The sequence below is a fragment of the Schistocerca piceifrons genome, chromosome 6 (genome assembly GCF_021461385.2).
Source record: "Schistocerca piceifrons isolate TAMUIC-IGC-003096 chromosome 6, iqSchPice1.1, whole genome shotgun sequence".
NCBI lineage: Eukaryota > Metazoa > Arthropoda > Insecta > Orthoptera > Acrididae > Schistocerca > Schistocerca piceifrons.
Genome location: NC_060143.1, coordinates 235,722,923 through 235,748,615, shown reverse-complemented (window position 1 = coordinate 235,748,615; position 25,693 = coordinate 235,722,923). Strand labels below are relative to the sequence as shown.

Genomic DNA, 25,693 nt, shown 5'->3' with positions numbered 1-25,693 from the left:
GGAGAGCTGTTAGGTGCATTCTACTGACCCCTGGTCACAGGAGAGCCCGTAAAGCCTGGTGTCAAGAACCTAGTACATGGTCACTGGAACAGTGGTCCTTGGTTGTGTTCACGGACGAGTCTAGGTATAGTCTGAACAGTGATTCTCGCCGGGCTTTCATCTGGCGCGAACTAGGAACCAGATATCAACCCCTGAATGTCCTTGAAAGGGACCTGTATGGTGGTCGTGCTTTGATGGTGTGGGGTGGGATTATGATTGGTGCACGTACACCCCTGCATGTCTTTGACAGCGGAACTGTAACAGCCGGCCGCGGTGGCCGTGCGGTTCTAGGCGTTTCAGTCCGGAACCGTGTGACTGCTACGGTCGCAGGTTCGAATCCTGCCTCGAGCATGGATGTGTGATGTGCTTAGGTTAGTTAGGTTTAAGTAGTTCTAAGTTCTAGGGGACTGATGACCTCATATGTTAAGTCCCATAGTGCTCAGAGCCATTTGAACCATTTCAACTGTAACAGGTCAGGTGTATCGGGAAGTCATTTTGCACAGTATGTCCGCCTTTCCAGGGGTGGACTGAGTCCCACCTTCCTTCTGATGGATGATAATGCACGGCCCCACCGAGCTGCCATCGTGGAGGAGTACCTTGAAACAGAAGATATAAAGTGAATGGAGTGGCCTGCCTGTTCTCCAGATCTAAACCCCATGGAGCACGTTTGGGATGCTCTCGGTCGACGTGTCGCTGCACGTCTTCAAATCCCTACGACACTTAAGGAGCTCCGACAGGCACTGGTGCAAGAACGGGAGGCTGTACACCAGCAGCTGCTCGACCACCTGATCTACAGTATGCCAACCCGTTGTGCAGCCTGTATACATGTGCATGGTGGTCATATCCCATATTGATGTCGGGGTACATGCGCAGGAAACAGTGGCGTTTTGTAGCACATGTGTTTCGGGACGGTTTTCTCAAATTACCACCAATACCTTGAACTTACAGATCGGTGTCGTGTGTTCCCTCCCTATGTGCCTGTGCTATTAGCGCCACTTTTATGTAATGCCACGTTGTGTGGCACCACATTCTGCAATTATCCTTAACTTATGAGCGTGAGTGTAGTAACGTGCCGTCCCACAGTCGAGCGTCACTATAGAGACCTGCACTTCAATCAGATAAAACATTCATCTACATCTACATAGATACCTTGAAAATCATACTTAGGTGCCTGGCAGACGGTTCATCGAACTACCTTTACAATAATCCCCAATTATTCCACTCTTGAACAGCATGCAGGAAAGAACGAACACCTATATTTTTCCGTACGAGCTCTGATTTCCCCTATTGTATTATGATGATCTTTTCTCCCTACGGAGGTCGGCGGCAATAAAATATTTTCGCATTCTGAGCAGAAAGTTACTGATTGGAATTTCGTGAGAATATTCTGCCTTTGTTTTAATGGTGTCCATCCCAAATCTTGTATTATGTCCGTGAAAATGGTTCAAATGGCTCTGAGCAATATGGGACTTAACATCTGAGGTCATCAGTCCCGTAGAACTTAGAACTACTTAAACATAACTAACCTAAGGACATCAGAGACATCCATTCCCGAGGCAGGATTCGAACCTGCGACCGTAGTAGTCGTGCGGTTCCGGACTGAAGCGCCTAGAACCGCTCGGCCACCATGTCCGTGACACTCTCTCCCTATTTCGGGATAATACAAAACGTGCTGCTCTTCTTTGGACTTCCTCGATGTAATCCGTTAGTCCTCTTTAGTAAGCATCCCAGATCTCGCAGCTGTACTCCAAAGGCTGTCTCTTTAGTAAATGTGTTGCGCCTTCTAGGTGTTCAGCCAATAAAACGCAGTGTTTGGTTCGCCTTCCCCACAACATTTTCTATGTGTTCTTTACAATTTAAGTTTTTCTTAATTGTAATTCGTAGGTATTTAGTTGAATCTACTGTCTGTAGATACGACTGATTTATGGTGTAACCGAAGTTCGACGGATGCATTTTAGCACTTACGTGGACGGCCTCACGGGTTGAGTGACAATTTTCGCATCATGTTGTTGTTGTGGTCTTCAGTCCTGAGACTGGTTTGATGCAGCTCTCCATGCTACTCTATCCCGTGCAAGCTTCTTCATCTCCCAGTATCTACTGCAACCTACATCCTTCTGAATCTCTTTAGTGTATTCATCTCTCGGTCTCCCTCTACGATTTTTACCCTCCACGCTGCCCTCCAATACTAAATTGGTGATCCCTTGATGCCTCAGAACATGCCCTACCAACCGATCCCTTCTTCTAGTCAAGTTGTGCCACAAACTTCTCTTCTCCCCAATCCTATTCAATACCTCCTCATTAGTTACGTGATCTACCCACCTTATCTTCAGCATTCTTCTGTAGCACCACATTTCGAAAGCTTCTATTCTCTTCTTGTCCAAACTAGTTATCGTCCATGTTTCACTTCCATACATGGCTACACTCTATACAAATACTTTCAGAAACGACTTCCTGACACTTAAATCTATACTCGATGTTAACAAATTTCTCTTCTTCAGAAACGATTTCCTTGCCATTGCCAGTCTACATTTTATATCCTCTCTACTTCGAGCATCATCAGTTATTTTACTCCCTAAATAGCAAAACTCCTTTTCTACTTTAAGTGTCTCATTTCCTAATCTAATTCCCTCAGCATCACCCGATTTAATTTGACTACATTCCATTATCCTCGTTTTGCTTTTGTTGATGTTCATCTTATATCCTCCTTTCAAGACACTGTCCATTCCGTTCAACTGCTCTTCCAAGTCCTTTGCTGTTTCTGACAGAATTACAATGTCATCGGCGAACCTCAAAGTTTTTACTTCTTCTCCATGAATTTTAATACCTACTCCGAATTTTTCTTTTGTTTCCTTTACTGCTTGCTCAATATACAGATTGAATAACATCGGGGAGAGGCTACAACCCTGTCTCACTCCTTTCCCAACCACTGCTTCCCTTTCATGCCCCTCGACTCTTATGACTGCCATCTGATTTCTGTACAAATTGTAAATAGCCTTTCGCTCCCTGTATTTTATACCTGCCACCTTCAGAATTTGAAAGAGAGTATTCCAGTTAACATTGTCAAAAGCTTTCTCTAAGTCTACAAATGCTAGAAACGTAGGTTTGCCTTTTCTTAATCTTTCTTCTAAGATAAGTCGTAAGGTTAGTATTGCCTCACGTGTTCCAACATTTCTACGGAATCCAAACTGATCTTCCCCGACGTCCGCTTCTACTAGTTTTTCCATTCGTCTGTAAAGAATTCGCGTTAGTATTTTGCAATTGTGACTTATTAAACTGACAGTTCGGTAATTTTCACATCTGTCAACACCTGCTTTCTTTGGGATTGGAATTATTATATTCTTCTTGAAGTCTGAGGGTATTTCGCCTGTCTCATACATCTTGCTCACCAGATGGTAGAGTTCTGTCATGACTGGCTCTCCCAAGGCCATCAGTAGTTCTAATGGAATGTTGTCTACTCCCGGGGCCTTGTTTCGACTCAGGTCTTTCAGTGCTCTGTCAAACTCTTATCTCCCATTTCGTCTTCATCTACATCCTCTTCCATTTCCATAATATTGTCCTCAAGGACATCGCCCTTGTATAAACCCTCTATATACTCCTTCCACCTTTCTGCTTTCCCTTCTTTGCTTAGAACTGGGTTTCCATCTGAGCTCTTGATATCCATACAAGTGGTTCTCTTTTCTCCAAAGGTCTCTTTAATTTTCCTGTAGGCAGTATCTATCTTACCCCTAGTGAGACAAGCCTCTACATCCTTACATTTTTCCTCTAGCCATCGCTGCTTAGCCATCTTGCACTTCCTGTCGATCTCATTGTTGAGACGTTTGTATTCCTTTTTGCCTGCTTCATTTACTGCTTTTTTATATTTTCTCCTTTCATCAATTAAATTCAATATTTCTTCTGTTACCCAAGGATTTCTATTAGCCCTCGCCTTTTTACCTACTTGATCATCTGCTGCCTTCACTACTTCATCTCTCAGAGCTACCCATTCTTCTTCTACTGTCTTTCTTTCCCCCATTCCTGTCAATTGTTCCCTTATGCTCTCCCTGAAACTCTCTACAACCTCTGGTTCTTTCAGTTTATCCAGGTCCCATCTCCTTAGATTCCCACCTTTTTGCAGTTTCTTCAGTTTCAATCTGCAGTTGATAACCAATAGATTGTGGTCAGAATCCACATCTGACCCTGGAAATGTCTTACAATTTAAAACCTGGTTCCTAAATCTCTGTCTTACCATTATATAATCTATCAGATACCTTTTAGTATCTCCAGGATTCTTCCTGGTATACAACCTTCTTTTATGATTATTAAACCACGTGTTAGCTATGATTAAGTTATGGTCTGTGCAAAATTCTACAAGGCGGCTTCCTCTTTCATTTCTTCCCCCCAACCCATATTCACCTACTATGTTTCCTTCTCTCCCTTTTCCTACTGACGAATTCCAGTCACCCATGACTATTAAATTTTCGTCTCCTTCCACTACCTGAATAATTTCTTTTACCTCGTCATACATTTCATCTATTTCTTCATCATCTGCAGAGCTAGTTGGCATATAAACTTGTACTACTGTAGTAGGCATGGGCTTTGTGTCTATCTTGGCCACAACAATGCGTTCACTATGCTGTTTGTAGTAGCTAACCCGCACTCCTATTTTTTTATTCATTATTAAACCTACCCCTGCATTAGCCCTATTTGATTTTGTATTTATAACCCTGTAATCACCTGACCAAAAGTCTTGTTCCTCCTGCCACCGAACTTCACTAATTCCCACTATATCTAACTTTAACTTATCCATTTCCCTTTTTAAATTCTTTAACCTACCTGCCCGATTAAGGGATCTGACATTCCACGCTCCGATCCGTAGAACGCCAGTTTTCTTTCTCTTGATAACGACGTCCTCTTGAGTAGTCTCCGCCCGGAGATCCGAATGGGGGACTATTTTACCTCCGGAATATTTTACCCAAGAGGACGCCATCATCATTTAATCATACAGTAAAGCTGCATGTCCTCGGGAAAAATTACGTCTGTAGTTTCCCCTTGCTTTCAGCCGTTCGCAGTACCAGCACAGCAAGGCCGTTTTGGTTAATGTTACAGGGCCAGATCAGTCAATCATCCAGACTGTTGCCCCTGCAACTACTGAAAAGGCTGCTGCCCCTCTTCAGGAACCACATGTTTGTCTGGCCTCTCAACAGATACCCCTCCGTTGTGGTTGCACCTACGGTACGGTCATCTGTATCGCTGAGGCACGCAAGCCTCCCCACCAATGGCAAGGTCCCTGGTTCATGGGGGGGGTTTTCGCATCATACAGATATCTTATTTAATCTTTTTTGCAGTTGTTTTGACCTTCTGATGACTTTACTGGAATACAGACAACAGTATCATCTGCAAACAACCTAATACCGCTGTTCAGATTGTCTCGTATGTCGTTTACATAGACAAGGAACAACAGAGGGCGATAACACTACCTTGGAGAACGCCAGAAATCATTTATGTTTTACTCGACGGCTTTCCGTCAATTACTACGAACTGTGACCTCTCTGAAAGGAAATCACTAATCCAGTCACGTAGCTTAGACTATATTCCATAAGCACTATCGTCTGCTTCAATTTGAAATTCCTTGTCAATTGCACTTCGTGTGAGTAAAGGGCTAGTTGTGTTTCACAAGAACGATGTTTTCTAAATCCGTGTTGACTGTCAGTCAATAGACCATTCCCCTAGAGGTCATTCATAGTGTTCAGCCACAATATATATTCCAAAATCCTACTGCATACCGACGTTAATCATATGGGCCTGTGGTGGTGGTGGTTAGTGTTTGACGTCCCGTCGACAACGAGGTCATTAGAGACGGAGCGCAAGCTCGGGTTAGGGAAGGATTGGGAAGGAAATCGCCCGTGCCCTTTCAAAGGAACCATCTCGCCATTCGCCTGAAACGATTTAGGGAAATCACGGAAAACCTAAATCAGGATGGCCGGAGACGGGATTGAACCGTCGTCCTCCCGAATGCGAGTCCAGTGTGCTAACCACTGCACCACCTCGCTCGGTATATGGGCCTGTAATTTAGTGTTTTACTCCTACTACCTGCTTCAGGGTGGGTTACCTAAAACTTGCAACGCAGATATTGAAGAAATGGAAAGTACCAATGATGGGCGGTTTTCAAAGAATGGATTCGTAGTCAGGGGCTCGTACCGTTAACCAATAAACAGATTGTAATAACACGTATAAAGTGCATTTTTTTGCCCAAAGCTGTACCATGGTCGGCCCGTTATCCGGATTTAACGCCTGAGGAATTTTTTCTCTAGGGAAAGTTGAAAGACGTTGTCTACAAGGGCATACCAACTACATCCAATGATATGCAACGACGTATTATTGCAGCCTGTTCGGACATCTCCGCTGACATGCTAGCATGGATGCAGCAGTCGTTCCAAATGAATTGTCTCGCTGCTGGTCAGAATTCATATAACTAGTGTCATAAACGACTCGCACTAAAATCTTGCAACAAACACCACTGACACTCTAATTTACCACCCTTTTAGTTTGTTGATATTAGTAGGGATTGTTCCATCCAAAGAAATGTAAGTTTGCACAAAAAATACACTTTCTAAGTATTCTTACAGTCTGGTTATCCACACTACTGGCCATTAAAGTAACTACACTACGAAGATGACGTGCTACAGAAGCGAAATTTGATCGACATGAGGAAAGTGTCCAACCGATTTCTCATACACAAACAGCAGTTTGCCGGCGTTGTCTGGTGAAACGTTGTTGTGATGCCTCGTGTAAGGAGGAGAAATGCGTACCATCACGTTTCCGTCTTTTATAAAGGTCGAATTGTAGCCTATCACGATTGCGGTTTATCGTATCGCGACATTGCTGCTCGCGTTGGTCGAGATCCAATGATTGTTAGCAGAATATGGGATCGGTGGGTTCAGGAGGGTAATACGGAACGCCGTACTGGATCCCAACGGCCTCGTATCACTGGCAGTCGAGATGACAGGCATCTTATCCGCATGGCTGTTACGGATCGCGCAGCCACGTCTCGATCCGTGAGTCAACAGATGGGGACGTTTCCAAGACAACAACCATCTGCACAAACAGTTCGACAACGTTCGCAGCAGCATGGACTATCAGCCCGGAGACCATGGCTGCGGTTACCTTTGACGCTGCATCACAGACAGGAGTGCCAGCGATGGTGTACTCAACGACGGTCCTGGGTGCACGAATGGCAAAACGTCATTTTTTCGGATGAATCCAGGTTCTGTTTACATCATTATGATAGTCGCATCCGTGTTTGGCGACATCGCGGTGAACGCACATTGGAAGCGTGAATTCGTCATCGCCATACTGGCGTATCACCCGACGTGATGGTAATGGGTGCCATTGGTTACACGTCTCGGTCACCTATTGTTCACATTGACGGCACTTTGAACAGTGGACGTTACAGTTCAGATGTGTTACGACCCGTGGCTCTACCCTTCATTCGATCCCTGCGAAACCCTGCATTTCAGGAGTATAATGCCCGTCCGCATGTTGCAGGTCCTGTACGGGCCTTTCTGGATACAGAAAATGTTCGACTGCTGCCCTGGCCAGCACATTCTCCAGATCTCTCACCAACTGATAACGTCTGGTCAATGGTGGGTGAGCAACTGGCTCGTCACAATTCGCCAGTCACTATTGTTGATGAACTGTGGTATCGTGTTGAAGCTGCAGGGGCAGCTGTACCTGTACACGCCATCCAAGCTCAATTCTCAGGCGTATCAAGGCCGTTATTACGGCCAGAGGTGGTTGTTCTGGGTACTGATTTCTGAGGATCTATGCACCCAAACTGCGTGAAAATGTAATCACATGTCAGTTGTAGTATAATATATTTGTCCAATGAATACCCGTTTATCATCTGCATTTCTTCTTGGTGTAGCAATTTTAATGGCCAGTAGTGTACTAACAATACGAACCACTGACTACCAATATATTCTGTGAAAACGGCATATCAGTAGTACTTTCCACTTCAGCAATATTTTCGGTGCAAGTTTTAGGTGTTTCACCCTGTATATTCGTGCACATCATCATCATCATGTCTCGTATGGCACACACATGCAGTATATTAGCAGTATATAATGAATGTCATTGCATAAACAAAAATAAATCGAGTAAATATTAACATCCAGTTTCCTCACCCATCCCACGTTTGTGGCATTGGCATTCATAAAATCATTCCACGTGCCTTTATAGCGTCTCTGATTGACTGTTTCAGTGAACCACAGACAGAACTCGGAGCCTTCACAATACCCCATTTATAGAGAGAGTCGGAGCACCCACCACATCCAGTGAGGATTCTGTTTTGATTTTTCTGTCAAGTTTGATACTTACAGTATCCGTTATATTTCTCTAACCATTCCCTTTCTTCGTAATTTGCGATGTGTTGGAAGTTATTGTTCCAGACAACTCTCTTTTTGGTCTTAGTTGTAGCTAGCAGTTCAGATACTGTAATAGTGGCTGTCTCGAAGAAAGACTATTTCTTCATAAAATAAGTATGTCGTGATGAATGGATAGTTGCTCATTCTCTTGTATATTGTTGTGATCTCTAAGGAAGGTCCCAGTTCTGTGAAGCTGTGATGGATAGAAATTGCTTAGCAGGGAAGCCAGTAGACGGAAGTTGGTCTGATTGTACCAGTAATCATCCGCATCGTCTTGCTGAGCTGCGCGTCGGCTAGGCTGGTATGACAACTGCTGCACCACACTGAAGAATAACACACAGAGGACCAAATAATTGAGATGAGCATGCCAGGAGTGCTTACATCAATTATACAGTGTGATACCGTGATGATGTTACAAAGTGTCAGCGATAATGGAGAAGGGTAAATGTATCATTTTTAGCTAAGAGTCCCTGGTCCGGAAACGACCAAATCGAAAGTTATAAGCAAAAATCGTTCTGATACCTCTGATAGTGTGAGAAATTGCAGGGCACTCTCACTTCTGATTCGGTGTTATGCCACTTCGTATTTGTAGGGAATACGATCTTTACTGCGATTTGACTTCATACATTATGATGAAATGGTGGGCAGGAGTTAATGGTCTTGTTTGCATGCTCTAGGGAAGGAAATACGGTAAGTTTTACCTGCGTTCAAAGGAATAGGGTGCCGACTTAAATGACTGCAGTGAAAGCACGGTGTTGGTGGGCCGACAAAGCGCGGTTTTCTGGGAAACAGTGAGGAGACATTTCCAGACGGCCACTTGGCGCAGTCGCACTGTGCAAAACACATTAAATTGGCGCCAGGCGGGAGGCAGACGTCTAGGTATATGGCGCCAGCACTGAGAAGTCGTCGACAACGCATTGCAGGCTGGGAATAAAGCAGAGGATGGACTCTTGTTAGGGAGCAAGCCGCCAAAAGTAATGTAAACGTTCTACGAATTTCTGTGGGACAGGGAAACTGGCGACCAGACGTCCAGACTCTGTTTCAAAACATGTTTGTGAAAGGATGAAGCTTTTTGCGAGTTTATGGCCGTTCTTTGGAAACTTTGAAATGGACGCAACAGGTGAGATAACAAGCTCTTTATGGAGGGCTGTGCTTCCACCCTATATTTTGTTAGCAAAAGACAAGGAAAACGCGTGGGAAAAAGGCCGCGAAGCTGAATCTTTTTTCCATTTTCTTCCAATTAACTTTAAAGTCTCTGATTGGTCAAATCAGAAAGAGGCCACGAAGCTGAATCTTTTTTCCGTTTTCTGCCAATTAACTTTAAAGTCTCTGATTGGTCAAATCGGCCTGCAGTGCAAAGGCCATTCTCCGAGCTTAGAATACAGGGCTCCAGCTCGTGATTGGCTTGTGCGAAAGTGGGGGAAGTCAAAAAAGAGAAATGTGCTTTTGGAATGGAGCTGAGGAGGTAGTGCAGAGAAGGGAAGAAGGATCACTCTTGTACAAGTATCTTCTACTGGCACTTCGCTAGTAAAGAACTGGAGGTCTCTACCTAAACGGTGAGACTTGAGTCCTTTGTTAGTGTGCGACTTAGAGCCTGTGCAAGTCACCTTCTGAACCGTCAGAGGTACTTCTTATATCATCACAGTCACAACGAGTGACGCGTGCGTGTACTTATTTGTCTAGAGTCAAAATGGTTCAAATGGCTCTGAGCACTATGGGACTTAACATCTATGGTCATCAGTCCCCTAGAACTTAGAACTACTTAAACCTAACTAACCGAAGGACATCACACAACACCCAGTCATCACGAGGCAGAGAAAATCCCTGACCCCGCCGGGAATCGAACCCGGGAACCCGGGCGTGGGAAGCGAGAACGCTACCGCACGACCACGAGCTGCGGACTGTCTAGAGTCGGCCGTCTAAAAATTTGACATATTCTGATGCACAGTCGTGGCACGGAGTCAAATTGGTTTGCCAGATCAGCAAACGGTTCCACCTGCACACTGGAATCCATCGGAGTTTCAGAGGCTCATAGGGAAGTACCTGCGTTGTGAATTAACTGAACGCTAGACCGCGTACTTGCAGTTTTCGTGAAAGTGCATTTAATAACAGATTGCGGCCGTCCATGACTTCAGTCACTGAATGCAGTAGGAGGGTAAAATATTCACTGCTTTGACGTAGGGCTATAATATATATTTCTCAGCGCCCTGTTCTTTCGAACCATATTTTTCTTTTTCATATGGTAGAATAAAGATGCTTGGTGGTGACATAGGTTGGTGCTGTAACCTGGATTGATGTGTATGAAGTCAGATAGAGCGATTAGTGTTCTGGTTAGTGTCGTGTGTCGATCCCCAGCAGATCACTTTGTCCACCATAGATACCATGTTAGTAAGGCGTTTGTTAAATGAAATGTTTGTGTGATGTTTCTTTAATAATTTTGTTGTCTTGTCATGTTTAAGACGAATAAATGGAATGTCAATTAGACTATAACTTCTCCCTGAGTTCTAATTAACAGTTCCTTCCCTTTTTATTTTTGCAGATCTAGACATGAGGAATAGCTTTTCACTTGGTGCCCGCTGCGTGGATCTTTTACTACATTAACGATAATCATTCTTTCAAGCGGAATACGTGTACCAGTATTATTGTTGCTAACTTTGTAGGGTAGGCAACTTCCGGGGTGGTAGGAGGGGCCAAAACAAGAAAACAATCTCTGTTGAATATAGCTCTAAGATCCATACCTTAGGAGGCATGAGCATTTGTTCACCTTCGATACTGCGAAGCACACCTCTTCTACTGCAAGTTCTTTTGTTTCCATATTTTTGGAGGAGGTGGTATGGACCAAAACAAGAAAAAATTTCCATTAAATATGGGCTCCAAGATGTATAAGAGTTATGCGCACTTGTTCACTAGAAGAGATATGTTTTGCAGTAGTGAAAATGAACAAGTACTCATATACTGTTAAGGTATGCATTTTAGAACTCATTTTTACTGGCCAGTTTTTTTCTTGTTTCGGTCGATTCCACCACCTCTGAAACTTGCCTATCCTATAATGGTAGCAAGAACAGTAACGGCACATGCAATTCACTGTCAGAGGTATCACAACGTTTTTCTCTTGTAACTTTCGACTCGATAGTTTCCGGACGAGGGTCGTACAACTCAAATTGATTCTCCATCATTCCTGAAAGTGTGTAACATCATCACTGAATCACCCCGCATTCGTTTCGAAGTAACGCGACGACACTGGTAGAGCTCCGAGCGGTTTGTAGCGTTGCTGACGGTTCCTCGATCCGACTCAGTGGCAAAAGCTGCAGTTTGTCGACCTCGTGGCTTCGTTTGTATAGGTGCATTGTGTTTAAAGACTTGTAGGTGCGTTGTTTCTAACGACGAAACAGAACGTACTCTTATGGACAGTGGTAGCGAGAGTGAATTTTCTCTTTCCTCATCTCCTCGGGCACGGATGTGAGTGATGTGCTTAGGTTAGTTAGGTTTAAGTAGTTCTAAGTTCTAGGGAACTGATGACCTCAGATGTTAAGTCCCATAGTGCTCAGAGCCATTTGAACCATTTTCTTTCCTCTTCTGAAACTGAGGGCACCGTGCCTTCTGGTTGTCTTCCTTTGACATCTCAGGGGCCGAAAGCGCTTTCTATCGTTGCATACCTTCGTAAAAAAAATATAGTGGCCAAAATAAATGTTGCATACTGCTTTATTGGCAATACTAGACACAGCAGGATCCAAAACTGATGTTGTCCTGTCGGGTGCAGTCACAAGAAAACAAAAATAAAAAAGATACACATTTCCACTTGATAAACACGAAAAAAAAGCAGAAACAAGATCTGTCATCCTGCATAACACATTATTTATGAACCAACTGGTCCTCCTTACAGTTGGAGACACTTTTAAAGCGGTTACATATACTCACCAAACTGTCGAGAAAAGCCTATGGGATATTGTCCCATTCCTCCACAGCGGCCTCTATGATTCCCCATAACGTCTCTTGTGGGACAGGGCTATTGCAAACAGCTCGTTTTAGCATGTTCCATGCATTCTCGATGAAGCTGAGGAGAATATCGGAATCATTTGATCCAACTGAGTCTATGCTCCACTTGGAAGATGTTCACAAGATTATGACGATGTGGGTGAGCATTGTCGAACATCAGCTTGTGTCTTGCTCCTACACGTTCATCAGACGGAGCCACACTGCGTGCAAGAATGTCGTGACGATACTTCACACCAGTCACTCTCACATGTATTGAGACAAGGTGTGTCCTGCGGCCATACAAGATTCCATGCCAAAACATGACCGATGCCCGTTGATATGGTTTGCGGTCTACGATACAGTTAGGATATAAACGTTTCCCTCGTTGCCTCCACACGCGAATATCCGTATTGTTACGCTGGAAACTGATACGGGTCTCACAAGAAAAGAGCGTTTTATCCCACTGCTGCCTAATCCACAAAGATTGGTTTCGTGCCCATGCGACACGAGCCCCTTTCAGAACCAATTTATAGGAGGAGCCTTGAGACGTCTTCTGGAACGTAGTCCCTGCTCATGAAGTCTATTTTGTGTCGTTCGTGTTGACTTCCGCACTCCTGTAGCTGTTTGGAACGACCGCCTTCCGCAGAAAGGTGGAAGGAGTATATAGAGGGCGATGTACTTGAGTGCAATATTAGGGAAATTGAAGAGCACGTAGATGAAGATGAAATAGGAGATATGATACTGCGTGAAGAATTTGACAGATCACTGAAAGACGTAAGTCGAAACAAGGCCCCGGGAATAGACACCAATCCAATAGAATTACTGATAGCATTGGGATAGCCAGCAATGACAAAACGCTTCCATTTGGTGAGCAAGATGTACGAGACAGGCGAAATACATTCAGACATCAAGGAGAATATAATAATTCCAGTCCCAAAGAAAGCAGGTGTTGACGGAGATGAAAATTACCGAACTGTCAGTTTAATAAGTCACGGTTGCAAAATACTAACACGAATCGTTTACAGAAGAATGGAAAAACTGTTAGAAGCTGATCTCGGAGAAGATCACTTTGGTTTCCGGAGAAATGGAGGAACACGCGAGGCAATACTGACAGTACGATTTCTCATAGAAAATGAGTAAAGGAAACGAAAACGTACGTTTACAGCATTTGTCGACTTAGAGAAAGGTTTTGACGATGTTGACTAGTATACTCTCTTTCAAATTCTAAAGGTGGCGGGGGTAAAATAAACGGAGCGAAAGGCTATTTACAGTTTCTACAGAAACCAGATGGCAATGGTAAGAATCCATGCGTACGAAGGGGAAGGCGTGGTTGACAGGGAGTGAGACAGGGTTGTAGCCTATCCACGATGTTATTCAATATGTATATTGAGCAAGGAGTAGGTGTTAAAGTCCAGGGAGGAGAAATAAAAACTTTGAGGTTTGCCGATGACATTGTAATTCTGTCAGAGACAGCAAAGGACTTGGAAGAGCAGTTGAACGGAATGGACAGTGTCTTGAAAGGAGGATATAAAGTGAACATCAACAGAAGCAAAACGAGAATAATGGAGCGTAGTCGAATTAAATCGGATGATACTGAGAGAACTAGATTAGGAAATGAGACAGTTAAAGGAGTATATGAGTTCTAATATCTGGGAAGCAAAATAATGATGATGGTCGAAGTAAAGAGGGTATAAAATGTAGACTGGCAATGGTAAGAAAAGCGTTTCTGAAGAAAAGAAGTTTGTGAACATAGAGTATAGATTTCAGTGTCAGGAAGTCGTTTCTGAAGGTATTTGTATGGTGTGTATCTACATATGGAAGTGGAACATGGACGAAAAACAGTCTATACAAGAAGAGAATAGAAGCTTTTGAAATGTGGTGCTACAGAAGAATAGTGAAGATTAGACGGGTAGATTACGTAACTAATGAGAAGGTACTGAATATAATAGGGGAGAAGAGAAGTTTGTGGTACAACCAGACTAGAAGAAGGGATCGGTAGGGTGGACACATTCTGAGACATCAAGGGATCACCAATTTAGTACTAGAGGGAAGTGTGGGGAGTAAAAATCTTAGAAGGAGAGCAAGAGATAAATACAGTAAGCAGATTCAGAAGGATGTAGGCTGCACTAGGTACTGGGAGGTGAAGAAGCTTGTACAGGATACAGTAGCATGGAGAGCTGCATCAAACCAGTCTCTGGACTGAAGACCACAATAACAACATTTATGAAATATATTTCTGTGTAATATTTACAGTTAGAGGAACTTCAACAATAAAGAATATTCCATATACGCTTTATTAACAGAAATTATTGGCGAGAAATGCTGAAGCATAGCAGGCGCTCTAATTCTCAGCATCACATCATACTCTGCTGTGTCGAGCGGCCTGATCGCACGCAAATTTGCGCGCTGTTCTAGCTCGTTGGTCCACCTTTCGTGCGTAATACAGGAGCTTTTGTGCGTGCCATGGAGTCGACAAGTCCTCAGTAGTTTCGGAGGAATGTGGCACCAAATGTCAACGCACAGTTGTTTCAAAATAGGAAATTGTCAAAAATAATGACAATTTGTGAAAGGCTGTGCGAAAGGTAGCAGCTCTCTGCCCTGTGTCTCGCTTTTAGTCACATATACCAGTCATATCACGAGGTATTTCTAATAGTTATTATGTTCACTTTGATTATATGAGGTCGAAGAATTTCTTCCTACATCAGTTTTAGTGCAGTACCGACTCTGTTCACATTCAACGCTTGGGCGTTTTGCCGTTCATGATCATTTAAATATTAATGACTTCAGATGTTTACTTTACGTACAGATTTTCAGTGCAATGATGTCTCTCGGTTTGACTTCGCTATATGGTTGACTAGATGCTGCCGATGGCTTTATATCGAGGAATCTTCTTTTCTGATGTTATTCTCGATTGCTGTGCTGTTACTGCAAAGCAGCCATCCGTCGTCCACTGGAAGTGGTTTGTGGACCGTGAGCTGGCGCGCGATTTTTGTGAGTACGACATCAACGTGAGTTCACTGTCATGGTTTCCAAACAACTGTAGCACTATTCTGGCTTTGTGCACGTGGACACCAGCGCCATTGGGGAAAACATGAAACACGAAAGTAACGCCATAACGATCACGTAGTCCGCAGCTGCTATGGTACCTTGGATTACCACCACAGGCCCCATGGAAGCCCAGGTGAATATTTCATATGGCAACACACTGTCCCGACTCGGCGTGCAACCAGGGCGCAGTGCATGTACCGATCAGCCGTTTGCCTGGGTCACGGCGTATCCGATGAAGTTCTCCCTGCACCAGCACCGTGCTCTGTCTCAGGTCTTCTATAGATCGCTGCCTATCCTGTTTAGCAGAGCAGGCAAGCCTGCGTCTTTAACGGTGTATGCTGAGGTGTGGATATCCAACAGCTTGCCGACCACCCGTGATTTCACCGTCCTCGAACCGCTTTCCTTACACGTTCACAATAGTAGTTCGCGATAGGGATGGGCAAATATACGAGAGCTGTTCGCAAAGTAAGTTCCGATCGGTCGCGAAGGGGAAACAACTGTGAAAATCCAATGAAGCTTTGCAGAGATGCGTTGGGCAGTGTATAGTATACTCGTCGATCACGTCACGTCCCTCTCTTCAGTTATGAGCGTACGGTGAGCACGTAAAGATGCCTAGAAAATACACTACTGGCCATTAAAATTGCTACACCACGAAGATGGCGTGCTGCAGACGCAAAATTTAACAGACAGGAAGAAGATGCTGTGATATGCAAATGATTAGCTTTTCAGAGCATTCACACAAGGTTGGCGCCGGTGGCGACACCTACTACGTGCTGACACGAGGAAAGTTTCCAACCGATTTCTCATACACAAACAGCAGTTTGCCGACGTTGTCTGGTGAAACGTTGTTGTGATGCCTCGTGTAAGGAGGAGAAATGCGTACCATCACGTTTCCGACTTTGATAAAAGTCGGATTGTAGCCTATCGCGATGGAGGTTTATCGTATCGCGACATTGCTGCTCGCATTGGTCGACAGCCAATGACTGTTAGTAGAATATGGAATCGGTGGATTGAGGAGGGTAATACGGAACGCCGTGCTGGGTCCCAACGGCCTCATATCACTAATAGTCGAGATGACGGGCATCTTATCCGCTCGGCTGTAACGGATCGTGCAGCCACGTCTCGATCCCTGAGTCAACACATGGGGACGTTTGCAACACAACAACCATCTCCACGAACAGTTCAACGACGTTTGCAGCAACATGGACTATCAGCTCGGACACCATGGCTGAGGTTACTCTTGACGCTGCATCACAGACAGGAGCGCCTGCGATGGTGTACTCAGCGACGAACCTGGGTGCACGAATGGCAAAACGTCATTTTTTCGGATGTATCCAGGTTCTGTTTACAGCACCATGATGGTCGCATCCGTGTTTGGCGACGTCGCGGTGAACGCACATTGGAAACGTGTATTTGTCAACGCCATACTGGAGTATCACCTGGCGTTATGGTATGGGGTGCCATTGGTTACACGTCTCGGTCACCTCTTGTTCGCTTTGACGGCACTTTGAACAGTGGCTGTTACATTTCAAATCTGTTACGACCCGTGGCTCTACCCTTCATTCGATCCCTGCGAAACCCTACATTTCAGCAGGATAATGCACGACCGCATGTTGCAGGTCCTGAACGGCCTTTCTGGATGCAGAAAATGTTCAACTGCTGCCCTGGCCAGCACATTCTCCGGATCTCTCACCAACTGATAACGTCTGGTTAATGGTGGCCGAGCAACTGGCTCGTCACAATATGCCAGTCACTACTCTTGATGAACTGTGGTATCGTGTTGAAGCTGCATGGGCAGCTGTACCTGTACACGCCATCCAAGCTCTGTTTGACTCAATGCCCAGGCGTATCAAGGCCGTTATTGCGACCAGAGGTGGTTGTTCTGGGTACTGATTTCTCAGGTTGTATGCACCCAAACTGCGTGAAAATGTAATAACATGTCAGTTCTAGTATAATATATTTGTCCAATGAATTCCCGTTTATCATCTGAAATTCTTCGTGGTGTAGCAATTTTAATGGCCAGTAGTGTATATAGTATCTCCCGACTAGAATGAGGGCCTGGTGATGGATTTCGCCTGATGTCATGCAGCCCACATAACATGACTGTCATACGGTTTCTTCTTCGTGACAATTCTAGGCCACACTCTGCAGCAGCATTTTCATTGTTCCTGCAGTGTCTTCGATGGGAACTGTTTGATCACCCACAACAGAATCCGTAATTGGCTCCCACTGAGTTTCATCTCTGCTAGCACGAACTGCATGTTATAAAGACAACGTTTTGGCACAGATAAAGAGCTGTGGACCAGTGTAGAGAATTGGCGAAAAGCACAGGCAGCTGCCTTCTATAACGAGGGTATTGGAATGTTGGTGCAATGCTACAACAAACATCTAAGTCAGAGCGGTTACTGTAGAGAAGTGGCTTGAAGGTGAGCTAACTGTTGCAAATAAAACATTTCTGATTTTCGCAGTGGTTCCCACATCGCGACAGATCCAAAGCTACTTTTCGGATAGCCTTAGTATCAATATTTATAGAGGACATCGGTATTATCGAGACAAAAATATCAATACTTCAATATATCGGTCGATATTTTTAATATTTACTAGAATATAAAAAAAACTGATCTAAGTCACAGAAAAGGTTACCAAACATTTAAAAATCTACAGCTACTTTATTATATCCAACATTAACTAATAAAAGACGCACAGTGTACTATAAAATCACTTCTGTACAAAAACTAATTAATGTAACCAACAATAATCACCGACAGACATTAACAGAACTCTTTGTTTCAGAACGAAGTTTATTAAGGAAGCCACTATTTTGGACGAAACAGAAGAGTCTTGAAATATTAAGTATTTTTGAGCAACTTCTGACAAAACATATGTGAAATGATGACTAAACATTTCAGGCAACAGAGTCCATTTGTCATTAAATACCAGTGCAGTAATGTGTGTGATTTTTGCGCCGAGCGTACTTTACCTTTACTGTGCGTCTATCTTTCCTCGATCTGCGAAATCAGGGGGTAAAAGCTCACATTATGCCTCATGATTGGGAACAGGGAGTAATAATTTCCAGCGTTCTCATACAGTGCTGTCACTAAATGTGTGAGTTTTGCACCTTGTACCTGTCATGGAATGAACAAGCTTTCATGAATATACAGTACAGATACACTGATGATCCGAAACATTATGACCACCAGCTTAATAGCTTGTTTGTCCGTCTTTGGAAGACGGAACGAAATACATCACTGACTCTGCGCACCACGGATCCGACAGTTCGTTGGTACGTTTGTGGAGGTATGTGGTATTATATGTCTACGCACAGCTCATATAATTCGCGTAAATAACGGGCCGATGATTTGCGTAAACGGTGATGGCGTCCAGTTGGGCTCCATAAGATTTAAATCAGGAGAATTTGATCGCAGAGACATCAACATAAGTTCACGATAATGCTCATCAAACCACTGTAGCACGGTTCCCGCTCCGAGACGTGAACAGTTATACTGCTGAAAGATGACGTCACCGTCGGGAATGCTGTCAGCGTGTCTTCGATTACTACCGCAGTCTCCCATAGCGTAATACTACTCCCACCTGCCTCTGTCCGTCGTCCGCTGCACGGTTCGAGTCGCCGTTCACCTCGATGACGCGCCGTTTGTGGTGACGACCATCGACCTACAGTAGTGTAGCAAAAATGTGATTCACCCGAAGAGACGACGCGTTATCGTTGATCGACAGTCGAATCCCTACAGTCCCGTGCCGATTGCAATAGTAATTCCCGATGTCATTGTGTCGACATGTGAACACGTAGGTGTGGTCTGCTGCGGAATTCAACGATCAACGGGGTACGGAACGGTGTGCTCCGAAACACTTGTGCGTGCACCAGAATGGTGCTCTCTCGGCAGAGCTGCCTGCTTCACATAGCACACAAGCGTCCAAACCTCACGTTCTGTGAAGACTCGTGGAAGTCCGACCATTTACCGCCTAGTTGTAGTTTCACTGTCCTTCTGCCTCTTTACGTAGACGTTGACAACGGTATCACGTGAACATTCGACCAGCTTCGCCGTTTTCGAGATAGCCTTTCACAGGTTCTGCATGATAATAACTTTCCCTTTGTCAGAGTCGCTTATCTCAATGGATTTCGCCATTTGCAGCGAATATTTTCTCTAGGGTGATCCCACGTCCCGTGTCTCCTCCGCTTAAATACATTTGTTAAGGCGTCACGTTCACGCAGAGCTACCAGGCGGGGGCCAGTGGGCATAATGTTTTGGCTTATCAGTGCACATTCGTATTCAATCTGGTGCTCCTTTGTAAGACTTTTACTGTGTAGTTGGAAAGGGCAAGACATCTGCTGGTGAGAACTACAGTGCCTATGAATCTAGAAAAGACGGGCAATAAAAATGTTGCCTTCGATATTCAGTATCACATATCTATTAATCGATATGTCTGAAATTCAAATGTCCACTCTAGTTACCGATTCTATTCTGAATATATATCGACAATCTGATATATCGATATTACATACACGTTTCTAGTACGCGAAAAGCCGACCAGATTCACCGTTTTCAAGATGCTCGTTCCCATGCGCCGGACCATAAAAATCTGCTCTTTGTCAAAGTCGCTTATGTCAGTGGATCTCCCCATTTATGGCCGACGTGGTCGCTATGGTCTGATTAAAATCCCTTGGCAGTTGACACCCCACATACTGGAGGTGTCTTCATCCAATCAGAGCCCTCAGCTTGACGCCCGAACTGTTAGCCATTGCCGAACCGCCACAGCAAACGGTCAGTTTTCTTCCAGATCACTGTCTGGCTTTTGTTCTTGTTGTGTTTGGATCCCGGGTCTGGGGTCTGGTCATTATATTTCACATTTCATCACACGCGATAAACACACACAAAATGATGGCAACGAAATAATGCACATTTTGTATACACCACCAGCCAAATACTACTGCATTTTTTCACAAAATACGAGATTCAGCTTCACATATTCAGTTATTTCCATCACAGAAATCGGTTTTCAGTAGATAAACTTCATGTGACAAGCCATCAAAAAGAACTTCTTAAAGCCAACAAATGCTCGTGCACCTGATTCCAGACATAAATAAATATAAGAAGATAATTCGAACATCATCAATAGCGCAGTGTGAAAGTTATAGTTCTCGATGCTGAAAGTTGTGGGTTCAGATACCATCAGGAGATAATTCTTATTAATTTTTAAATGTTTATCAAAATGAGTCTGATTATAATTACACTACTGGCCATTAAAATTGCTACACCAAGAAGAAATGCACATGATAAACGGGTATTCATTGGACAAATATATTATACTAGAACTGACATGTCATTACATTTCCACGCAATTCGGGTGCATACATCCTGAGAAATCAGTACCCAGAACAACCAACTCTGGCCGTAATAACGGCCTTGATACGCCTGGGCATTGAGTCAAACAGAGCTTGGATGGCGTGTACAGGTACAGCTGCCCCTGCAGCTTCAACACGATACCACAGTTCATCAAGAGTAGTGACTGACGTATTGTGACGAGCCAGTTGCTCGGCCACCATTGACCAGACGTTTTCAATTGGTGAGAGATCTGGAGAATGTGCTGGCCAGAGCAGCAGTCGAACAATTTCTGTATCCAGAAAGGCCCGTATAGGGCCTGCAACATACGGTCGTGCATTATTCTGCTGAAATGTAGGGTTTCGCAGGGACCGAATGTAGGGTAGAGCCACGGATCGTAACACATCTGAAATGTAACGTCCACTGTTCAAAGTGTCGTCAACGTGAACAAGAGGTGACCGAGACGTGTAATCAATGGCACCCCATACCATGATGCCGGGTGATACGCCAGTCTGGCGATGACGAATACACGCTTCCAATGTGCGTTCACCGCCATGTCGCCAAACACAGATGCGACCATCACGATGCTGTAAACAGAAACTGGATTCATCAGAAAAAATGACGTTTTGCCATTCGTGCACCCAGGTTCGTCGTTGAGTACATCATCGCAGGCGCTCCTGTCTGTGATGCAGCGTCAAAGGTAACCGCAGCCATGGTCCCCAAGCTGATAGCCCATGCTGCTGCAATCGTCGTCGATCTGTTCGTGCAGATGGTTGTTGTCTTGCAAACGTCCCCGTGTGTTGACTCAGAGATCGAGACGTGGCTGCACGATCCGTTACAGCCACGCGGATAAGATGCCTGTCATCTCGACTGCTAGTGATACGAGGCCGTTGGGATCCAGCACGGCGTCAAGTAGATGTAGATGTAGATGTAGATGTGGTTGCTCCACACGTGTATGACGCTCACCACTCATCTGACGTGATCCACAGTCCAAAACTGTCTGCGTTGCAATTGCTGGGGGAGGAGGGATGGTTATCGATACAAGACACCTGCAAAGTCAACGCTCAACAACATCGCCGTTCGAGGAGGGGCAGTGGTTAGCACACTGGATTCGCATTTGGAAGGACGACAGTTCAAACCTGCATCTGGCTATCCAGATTTTGGTATTCCTTGATTTCCCTAAATCGCTCCAGAAAAATACCGCTATGGTTCCTTTGAAAGGGCATGGCCGATTTCCTTCCCCATCGTTGATACAACACGAGCCTGTGCTTAATTTCTGATGACCTGAATGTCGAAGGGACCTTGAACCCAATCTTCCTTCCTTTTCCCTTTTTACTTATGGGACGAGTGCTGCGGCGCAAAGTAGGCGCGTGACTTCCTCTGGGTGGATAATCAGTTGGCACAAAAATTTTAAACACATGTCTGAACACCATGGCTCTACGAGAATCTATAATAAGAGAATTCTGTTTCTTTCAGTCGTTTCTGCGTTCGGGAAGTTCATTTTGGCATTTTTTTCCCCATAGTGTTCACTTTTCTTCTTGCCTCACGCAAGTTCCTGTGGTTCTCCGGTTCCACGTGTTGACTTTTGAAACGTGTAGAATTTTTTGCTGACAGACGGTAGAAGTCCTGCCTGCAATTATCTCTGCAGGCTGTCACACAGAAAGCCCGTCCACGTGGAATAGCCGTCACACGAGAAACTGAAAAGTCATGCTGAGGAGAGAAACCGTTTCAGCTGTAAAATCCTTTTACTCTTAGGCACTACCGGTTCCACATGTCCTTGCAGCTGCACCTTCACGTGCAAATTCGAATGAAGTCGTGATGAACATAACATTTTACGGAAAAACCCAGAGTTCATGGTCAGTCCCATGCAGCAGATTATCCGCAAAATGGCGTATGTCCTAAAGGTAATAAGATATAGTGGAGAATGTTCCCGTAAAAACGTTGACTTTCAGCTTTACTGGATCTACATCCACATCTACATGGCTACTTTGCAAATCATACGTAATTGCCTCGCAGAGGGTTCATCCAACCCCCTTCACAATAATTCTCTGTTATTCCACTCTTGAACAACGTACCGAAAAAAAAAATCTGTATCTTTCCGTGCGAGCTCTGATTTCCCTTATTTTATTAGATGATCGTCTGTCCCTATGAAGATCGGCATCAACAAAATATTTTCGCATTCGGTGAACAAATTCGATGATTGAATTTTCGTGCGAAGATCCCGCCGCGATGAGAAACGACTTTGTTTTAATATGCTCACCACAAATTCCGTGTCATTTCCGTGCCACTCTAGCCCTTATTTCTCGATAATACAATACGCACTGCCCTTCTTTGAACTCTCTCGATAACCCTATCTGGTAAGAAAACCACAACGTGCAAGAGTACTCCTAAAGGGGACGGACAACAGTAGTGTAGGCAGTCTGCTTAGTAAATGTGTTGCATCTTCTAAGTGTTCTGCCAATAAAACGCAGTCTTTGGTTCGCCTTCCCCATAACAATTTCTGTGTGTTCTTTCTAAATTAAGTACTTCGTACTGGTAATTCGTAGGTATTTTGTTGAATTTACGGTCTTTAGATACGACTGATTTATGGTGCAAACGAAGTTCAACGGATGCATTTTAGCACCTCACACTTTTCATTATCAAGGGTCAATTGCCACTTTTCGCACCATACAGATGTCTTATTTAATCTTTTTGTAATTTGTTTTGATCTTCTGATGACTTTACTAGAAGATAAACGACAGCTTCATCTGCAAACAACCTAGGATGGCTATTCAGATTGTCTCCTAAATCGTTTATATAAATAAGGAGCAACAGATGGCTTATAACACCTCCTTAGGGAACCCAGTCACATAACTGAGACGATATACCATAGGCACGCAATTCAAATACAAGCCGCTTGTGACGCATGGTGTCAAATGCCTTCTGGAAATCTAGAAAGACGGAATCAGTGTCGGCAGGGGTGGCCGAGCGGCTCTAGGCGCTACAGTCTGGAACCGCGCGACCGCTACAGTCGCAGGTTCGAATCCTGCATCGGGCATAGATGTCCTTAGGTTAGTTAGCTTTAAGTAGTTCTAAGTTCTAGGGCACTGATGGCCTCAGAAGTTAAGTCACATAGTGCTCAGAACCATTTGAACAATTCTTTTTCTTTTTTTTTTACGGAATCAGTTTTAAATCCTTTGTTGATAGCACTCAAAACTTCGTGTGAATAAAGAGATAGTGGTGTTTCGCAAGAACAATGCTTTCTAAATACGTCTTGACAATGTGTCAATAGACTATTCTACAATGAAGCGCCATAGAAACTGGTGTAGGCATGCGTATTCAAATACAGTGATATGTAAACAGGCAGAATACGGCGCCGCGATTGGCAACGCCTATATACCACAACAAGTGTCTCGTGATGTTGTTAGATCGGTTACTCCTGCTAGAATGGCAGGTTATCACGATTTAATTGAGTTTGAATGTGGTGTTATAGTCGGCGCACGAGGGATCGGACATAGCACCTGATGCAAGAACGTGTTGGAGAAACGCCTTGTAAGTCTAAATTTAACGTACGCACGGACAACGGTACTGAGAAAATCTGTCTGACTTCCTATAAAGCGTTTCGTATCAGCTGCCGGTGAAGTAATCGCAAGACTCGGTATTATTTCCACCTGTCTTTTTACATCTTTCCATATTTCCACAAGAAGCGCTTGGTGCGTCTTGGATGAGTAACTATAGGCAAAGCGATTTCGTAATAACAACCCGTGACTTTTTCGCCTTAGAGACGGCTGTGGATAAAGAAGTACCGGGAACAGAATGCGCTTCACTGCACGCCAAGGAAACTTAACGTTGCGGAAAGAAAGCGCAGGGCTCCGAGATATGACACTAATTGAATGACAGGTTCTTTCAGTCTGTTGATGCTTCTACAAAACAGAAACAGCAAAATAGTTAATGAAAATAGATAAACACGACTCATACTTGATTTGTTTCCAAATAGATACCACACAAAGAAATACGGTGCGAATGGGGTGATACCACACAAAGAAATACGGTGCGAATGGGGTGATAAACATAATAGAATGATAACGGTGCTACAAACAAGCAAAGACGTAATTGCATTTATGACCCAGAGAAATGTGGTAAGATCAAAACATTTCTTGCATGGTACTGGTTTCTTACCGATAATATTAGTTGCAGTATGAGGCTCTTTGCAAGTGACGCTGGTATCACTAACGAAGTATTATTAAAAATGTACTTGTATGCATTGAGTTCTTCATAAAGTATTATCCTGCTAACAGGTTTGACAACTAGCTCTTTTAATGTAGAGAAATGTAAAATTGGCACTTCATAAAACAAAACATAAATAAAAATAAAACACTACTAGCGTTTGACTACACAATCAGTGTATCACTACTGCAGACAGTGATGTAGTGCAAACACTTGATTGTAACAATAACAGGAGATGTGAAAAAAATGCACTACTGGCCATTAAAATTGCTACACCAAGAAGAAATGCAGATAATAAACGGGTATTCGTTGGACAATTATATTATACTATAACTGACATGTGATTACATTTTCACGCAATTTGGGTGTATAGATCCTCAGAAATCAGTACCCAGAACAACCACCTCTGGCCGTAATAACGGCCTGGATACGCCTGGGCATTGAGTCAAACAGAGCTTGGATGGCGTGTACAGGTACAGCTGCCCATGCAGCTTCAACACAATACCACTATTCATCAAGAGTAGAGACTGGCGTATTGTGACGAGCCAGTTGCTCGGCCACCATTGACCAGACGTTTTCAACTGGTGAGAGACCTGGAGAATGTACTGGCCAGGGCAGAGTCAAACATTTTCTGTATCCAGAAAGTCCCGTACAGGACCTGCAACATGCGGTCGTGCATCATCC

At 44.1% G+C, this 25,693-nt stretch overlaps 1 non-coding gene across 1 annotated transcript; it reads right to left on the bottom strand.

Annotated features, from left to right (window-relative positions):
- Positions 1-5,995: 5,995 nt before the first annotated feature.
- On the bottom strand, positions 5,996-6,068 carry Trnaa-cgc. The gene has a single exon. It is a non-coding gene; the product is annotated as a tRNA-Ala (tRNA).
- Positions 6,069-25,693: the final 19,625 nt, after the last annotated feature.